The 7303-nt window shown below is 34.0% G+C and overlaps 1 long non-coding RNA gene across 2 annotated transcripts; it reads left to right on the top strand.

Annotated features, from left to right (window-relative positions):
• The first annotated feature begins 301 nt into the window (after positions 1 to 301).
• LOC124446863 lies at positions 302 to 5777 on the top strand. 2 transcript variants are annotated; one of them, XR_006948545.1, is made up of 4 exons: positions 302 to 878; positions 1578 to 1802; positions 3963 to 4257; positions 5464 to 5777. It is a non-coding gene; the product is annotated as an uncharacterized LOC124446863 (long non-coding RNA). The 2 variants fall into 2 exon arrangements; XR_006948544.1 differs by lacking the exons at positions 3963 to 4257; positions 5464 to 5777 and having other exon boundaries at positions 1578 to 1864.
• Positions 5778 to 7303: the final 1526 nt, after the last annotated feature.

Below are 7303 nucleotides of genomic sequence, written 5' to 3'. Positions count from 1 at the left end.
ATTCATCAAGAAAGTTGATAGGATTCCCCGTCATTGCTTTATTTGACTTCTGCATAGTAACTGATGATGGCATGCATTGTGTATTTTATTGAAACAAATTTACATGAGAACATAGCTATGACAACACAGTATGCACTTTATAGACAGGTGTGTTCCATCGAATCGATATCCGTTGATATCTATTTTGGCAAACAGGCAAACAAAAACAGGTTTTGCTGATGTGATGTCACTGTACAGTTTGGAGTGTATAATGCACTGATTCCTTTTGAAATATGTTCTGTGGCTGCTGGATGTATTTTAATAAAGAAAGAATGAATCCACGCTGTTTTGTTGAAGAATTCATCAAGAAAGTTGATAGGATTCCCCGTCATTGCTTTATTTGACTTCTGCATAGTAACTGATGATGGCATGCATTGTGTATTTTTATTGAAACAAATTTACATGAGAACATAGCTATGACAACACAGTATGCACACTTTATAGACAGGTGTGTTCCATCGAATCGATATCCGTTGATATCTATTTTTGGAAAATTAGGCAAACAAGGAACAGGTTACTAAAAACTGCTTTTGCTGATGTCACTGTGTTACAGTTTGGAGGTATAATGCACTGATTCATTTTGAAATATGTTCTGTGGCTGCTGGATGTATTTTTAATAAAGAAAGAATGAATTCACGCTGTTTTGTTGAAGAATTCATCAAGAAAGTTGATAGGATGCACATCACGAACGCATGCATATCATCGAGCGATGCTTGAAGTGAAAAAGAGAACAAAGGTCTTTTGAGGAAAATAACTTTGAGAAAAAGCCTTTTAAAGTATATCTGGTTTTTTAACACCAAAATCATTACGAAATGAAAAACTCTAATTTCACAACGATGGTGCGTAAAGCTGATTTAATAATTCTCATTTCCAGACCATCTCCTGTTGATGCTTTTTTTAACGACGATTTCTCAATTTTAGCATTGACGAAGAACGCACTATCGATCACGCAATTTTATCTAGTGTAATACCATTACAAATACCGTAAAAAGCTAAATTAGATCAGAATTCAAACTATTCATCTGCCTTGATCTTTCTGTTTAATAATTCCTGTAACTGTTTGTTTATAAGCTGAAACATGACCATTTTCATAGTTATTGAACATGAAAATGACAGCCAGTTTTTGAACATAGCGAACATATATCGCCCGTTTGATATAGACATTACTCTTCTTCAGTTCTTGATTGGTGGTGGCTCATGATAATCACGTTACTTCGATCTTGCGTACTCCTAATCCACCATGATAAGTTTTCGAAAAGTCTGCACTCACCCTCCGGGGCCATATGAATAAATTTAATAAATTCATTTCTCTAGCTAGATAAAAGTAATAGGATGTTGTCATCAATCACAATGTTGGTAGAAAATCCCATAAAGTGAAAAGAATTTAAGTTGATTTAATGCTCTGTTGAGCACAATTTGATTTAATCTACAACATGGCCGCTTGACGTCACATATGGAAATACTTCATTAGAGTTTTGTATGTCATTCTTTTTATTATCAGGAACACTTATTTTACTTTGGTGTTTTGTTCAACTCAGGTTTCATTGACATTTATGCAACTCGTGAGACATTTGAAGATTAATCCTCAGAAAGAAAACGTGTCATTTGATAGCTACTTAAAGAAAGAATTACTGTAAAACGGGTCGACTTGGTTGAGGAAATTTGTGCTTCTTACATCAATATACATGCATGAAGAATGGTCAGCAAAAGTAATAACCATTTGTTTGTGTAATATCTCGTCGAGTTATTTGAACTAAGTTCAGGTAATTGTGCTATTTGATGTAAAATTGAAACGACAATATATGACACTTGAATATTCTTTTTTTCTCAAAATTTTTGATTTGGGAATGTTTCTTTTATTCTTGATTATAGAGTTTAAAATAATCATCAAATAAGATTGCGAAACAACAAACAAATATTGGTTGTTTTTATTCACCATAACTATAGAAAGAAAATTATTATTGTCGACAGTGAATATGCATTGATGTGGCTTTTGTTAACCACTCCCTTGAGGCTGAGCTAAACACAAAAACAAGCAATTTGTGTTTTTGCATTTTGATTTTTGAACTTGGAAATAAGTCAGAGTAAAATATTTAATTTAGGTATTTTTTTTACTGAACTATGACAAGAATGGACAAATACTTTTTAACGAAGTTGAAAACACGTGATTTTTTTTGTCCACTAACCGTTTACGTATGACAAAATATAAAATATTGACATCAGTTCATCACAGTGTACTATCCACAAATAACTGTCACTGTTTAACTGGGGCCGGTTGCACGAACCCTGGATAACGTTATTTAGCATTTTTTACAATTTTGAAAATTTTTGCTATCCAATGGATAACGCTATCCAGGCTTCATGCAACCGGCCCCTGGATTGTGGCTGTTCTAAAACATTTTTCTGGACATTTTGCTGCTAAGATTACGAGTTCTGCTTTGCCAAACATAGGGAAAGACAAATCAATTATAAACGACAATTTGCCATGGAAAGGCTGACAATGAGGATGTTCGTAAGGTAGCCAAAAAATTGGGTATGATGGATGAACCATCGACTTTCTAGAGTTTTCAAAAAATTATTCTTGGGTTCCTAAATGGTTTCAATGCGAATATTTCCAAGCAATTTGGAGTCTGTCCCAAACTTCCACTATTGTTTTTATTGAATGTTCAAAAATTTTCGTAGCCTTAAAGTATTAAAATAATATTGCTTCTAAGATTACAAAATTTCTTTGTCGTAACGAAAATGTAAACACCTTTTTTAACATGTTCGAAAATTTTGCCATCCAATGGATAACGCTATCCAACCTTAGCGTAACCCGATGAAACTTGTCATTTGTCAAACTCAAATTCAGCAGAATTCGGCCTGTGACAAGCTGGTGCCCACATCTGTTAACAAAAACTAATTTTATCATGTCACCGTTTTGTAAAGGGAGAATAGTGTACTACAAACTAAAAAGTTATTTCAAAAACACAATTATTGCCCATTTGAGTGAGCTACAAAAGAGAATAATAATGTGGAGAGTTTGCATGAGACGTCAAGCGGCCATGTAGAATTGTTGGGGGAGTACATAAAAGTGCCTTGTAGGATTGCTAAAGCTATCCCTTCTAAAAATATATTATTTTTGTCGTGGTGGCAAATGTAAAAATTGTCTTGAAAATAGCAATTGCAATCGTGAATGGCCAAAATAACCCAAATAAAAAGAACTTCCGACGTCTTCCTTCAAAGTGAGTCCGGGGTTGCTCTAGGTCAAGTCGGAAAAGGTATAAAATTCTGCTCTCCGAAATAGCATTTCCATTCATTCTGAGAAAACTTAAAATTGATTTATGGAAATTTTTTGAGAAAGGATTACGATATTTGCTACAACCTCAAACAACTTAACAGTCTTATCGAATAACAACTCTCATGATAACTCTGACAAATTTTTACCTCTATTTGGCCTATAATGGATGATTGAGAAACAACAAACAAATATTGGTGGTTTCTATTCGCCATAACTAGAAAGAAAATTATTACTGTCGACGGTTGATATGCATTGATGTGGCTTTTCTTAACCACTCCCTTGAGGCTGAGCTAAATACAAAAACAAACAATTTGTGTTTACTGTTTTGTGCTTTGATTTTTGAGCTGGGCAATAAGTCAGAGTAAAATATTCAAAGTAGGTATTTTTTGCATTCATTATTTTGACGAATTACATTTTGAACTGATATTGACTTTGATCTTCCCGTTTAGAAACCCTCTCAACAATGATCAAGAATGAACAAAATACTTTAACGAAGTTGAAAACAGTGAATTTTATGTCCACTATAACCTTTTACGTATGACAACCTATTGACATCAGCCTACAACAGTGTATTATCCATAAACAAGTTACTGTTTAGCTGTACTGTGGCTGTTCTAAAACCTTTTTTCTGGCCATTTTGCAGCTAAGAATACGATTCTTGTTTGGTAAATCACAAGAAAAGACAAGTCAATTGTAAATGACAATTTGGCATGGAAAGGTTGACACTCAGGATGTTGGTCAGCTAGCCTGAAAATTGGGCACCATGGATGAACCATCAACTTTCTAAAGTTCTCCAAAAATTATTCCTGGGCTCCTAAATTTTTTCATGAGCTCAGCATCCGATCACTTCATCCTTACAACGGAAAGAAATTTTGACGTTCATGGCGTGAATTCGTCAATTCGTCGTGAAACTTGTTACTTGTTACTTGTTGAAAACCGTAAGTTTATATTTTAAAATGCAAGCCTTTATGTAGTTTAGTTTTCTAATAGAGCACATACCCAGACCCTGGTGCGCAGTATATTCCACTGAAATTCTCTAAAGCTATTTTAAGGCAGAGATTCGAATAAAACAATTTTCTAATAAATTCTCAAAAGTTCTCTCTGCATTTTTAAAAATTGTATGAGGTGATAAAAGTAACTTTTTTTCACTCAAACAGTCTCTTGGTGACTTGGTGTTTCTTTATTGATTCAAATGTTGTTATTAAAAATGTCTTGTTAGCCCCAAATGCTTGCTCAAAAAGTACATCTCTCATGGCATTAGACATGATTTCCCCTTACTTACTTAGTATCGCTCTCTTATTGGTTGTACTAGCAAAATTTTTTAGGGAGGATTGAAGGGAGCATTTCTCAATGTTTGAAAGCATTTGGAAAAACTGCATAAGTTTTTCCCATTTCTCTTGCAGCTCGCCGAGTACCGTCATTCCTTTAATAAGAATCTGTCGAATTGTTTCAAATGTCAATCTTTCTCAGATCTTGTTTAGCCATCTTTGCTAATACATTACCATATTCCTTCATCTGCTGAGCAAGTATTTCACCAGACCTATCGTATCTATCTCGAGAATCCTGCAACATTACCTTTGCTGTTTCTGTTTTGAATCTTGCCACTTCTATAGCTGACTTAACCAAGCCGCCGCCGTCACCACTTGTTCGTTGTTTAGCTAATTTTTCCAAGTATGGTGGGTTATTGACTATTGGACTAGCTCCTTGAGCAACGTCAAAAGCCACTTTCTAACTTTCGTACTCGAAGGACAACTTCTCTCCTCTTTTGGTCAAATCTTTCACTTTCTCCTTGTTAATATTCATCATACTAGCAAGCTCGTTTAGCTCTCTGCAGATTTGAACACTTTTGGTCAAGATGGCTTCTACTTTAGCTTGTAGATCCTTATCGTTACTTTCCGGGAGGTTTGTCTTTCGTATGATAAGATTTTGTTTAATTTTTTTCAAGCTTTTTTTAATGTTATCAACATCTAAATTCTGGTTGCCATCTTCATGTTCTTTCAAGACAAGCAACTCGTTGATGGTTTGAATTTGACAATTGATATCCGGCATGAGTTTCAAAATATCCATTTTGCTCGACTCCTTCACAAAACTTCTTACAGCTTTATTTTCAACTGTACTGCTTTCCTTCGGTGGTATTTTTTTAGGTGAAGAAATACTAATGCCACCAGGCCCGAAAGACACCGATATGCGCGACAAATTTCTGGCAAAGTTTGTTATCATGCCAGCAAAAGCCAATCCTACGGTTTTACCTAGTTTGAAAGGAAGAATGTTCCACTATAATATCTGGTCTGTGTCATTGTAGGTATTATCGAAGTTGTAATTTGAATGGATGATACTAAGATCTTGAAGTCATAACTTGTAATATTTGTCGACGTATGAGTCGTTTTTCCAACATCAGTTGTGTTAATGTTTGACAATGGAGAAGTAATTGCTAAAAATTATAAAAAAATAGATAAAATGGTATATCGTACAATTCATCTCTACTGTAAGAGCAGCTAAAACAATCCTGCTTTGCCTTTCAGTTCCCACCATTACCTCTCAATTATAATTCTCGATGTATTTATACTTTTACAGTTTGTGCTTTGCATGCACTATTGATCTAGATATAAATGACCCAATCCACTTATTAAAAGAATTATGATGCTTGTATTTAAAAAAAGCTGGCAATCCACTGAACAGCATGAATAGAAATGATCGTCGAAAACCGCTTTTTTTTTCAACTGACACTTGGAGTGATGATGTTTGGCTTCAATTTAACGGAGTTCAATGTTTCGTATCCGACCTTAATTTTCAAAAGTGATTTGCAGCTTCTACGAGAAATATTTACATATTTCTCCGCTATTGTCAGATAACCGCAAGCTTTTAATGGAAAAATGCATGTTTTATTTATTTAATGTGAATTACCATTACCTCTCAATTATAATTCTCGATGTATTTATACTTTTACAATTTGTGCTTTGCATGCACTATTGATCTAGATATAAATGACACAATCCACTTATTAAAAGAACTATGATGCTTGTATTTAAAAAAGGCTGGCAATCCACTGAACAGCATGAATAGAAATGATCGTCGAAAACCGCTTCTTTTTTCAACTGACACTTGGAGTGATGATGTTTGTTTCAATTTAACGGAGTTCAGTGTTTTGACTACGACCTTAATTTTCAAAAATGATTAAAGCTACTACGAGAAATATTTACATATTTCTCCGCTATTTTAGTTTGTTCTCTACATGAAAGTGCCCATGACGCATGATTTATTTGTCTTGAATGAAAGATCTTTTAAAACTGTAATGACTGACTTTCTTTTCAACAATTACGGTTTGCATTCGTGCTCACTTCTTGAGCTATTCAAGCTTTTGTGACACGTAAAGTTTGTCGTTTTCTAATTAATAAATCCCTTTTTCAGTTATTTAATCGTCAACATCAAGCATTGATTAACTTCAAATTTTAATCAAGACTTTTAGACAAAACAAAAGCAGGGTTATACACTAAATAAAACATGATTATACCGTACGTAAATTAGGAAATCCTCAACCATATATGCATATGATATTAGTATTTTGAAAGTGCGTGGTAGAAATTAAGTCCTATAATTAAAATTACTTGAGCATGCATGTGGAACTAATTTTCTCGGTGTCAAAGAGGGATGCAGAACGTTTGCATTCTATATATTTTTTATTTTAATTCGATAAATGTCAACAATAGTGTCAGAGAACCGCAAGCTTTTCATGGAAAAATGTATGATGTTTTATTTATTTAATTTGAATTAAATGCAGACATTAGTGAGACTTAGCAAACACGACGTATCCTCAAAGACGTCGTAAAAATGGCGTAAAAATGACGTATTATTCCTATAACATTAACTGAATTATGTTCCCATGATCGTTTTGCAAAAGTGATTCTCTTAATTTAGTTGTACTACTTGTTTTTGGAATATTGGCAATGCGCAACATCGAAGAAAATGGAGCAGAAAAATTCGAAC

The sequence above is a fragment of the Xenia sp. Carnegie-2017 genome, unplaced genomic scaffold (genome assembly GCF_021976095.1).
Source record: "Xenia sp. Carnegie-2017 unplaced genomic scaffold, XeniaSp_v1 HiC_scaffold_22, whole genome shotgun sequence".
Classification (NCBI taxonomy): Eukaryota; Metazoa; Cnidaria; class Anthozoa; order Malacalcyonacea; family Xeniidae; genus Xenia; species Xenia sp. Carnegie-2017.
The sequence above is the reverse complement of the archived record's forward strand: the minus strand, read 5'-3'. Positions and strand labels throughout refer to the sequence as shown.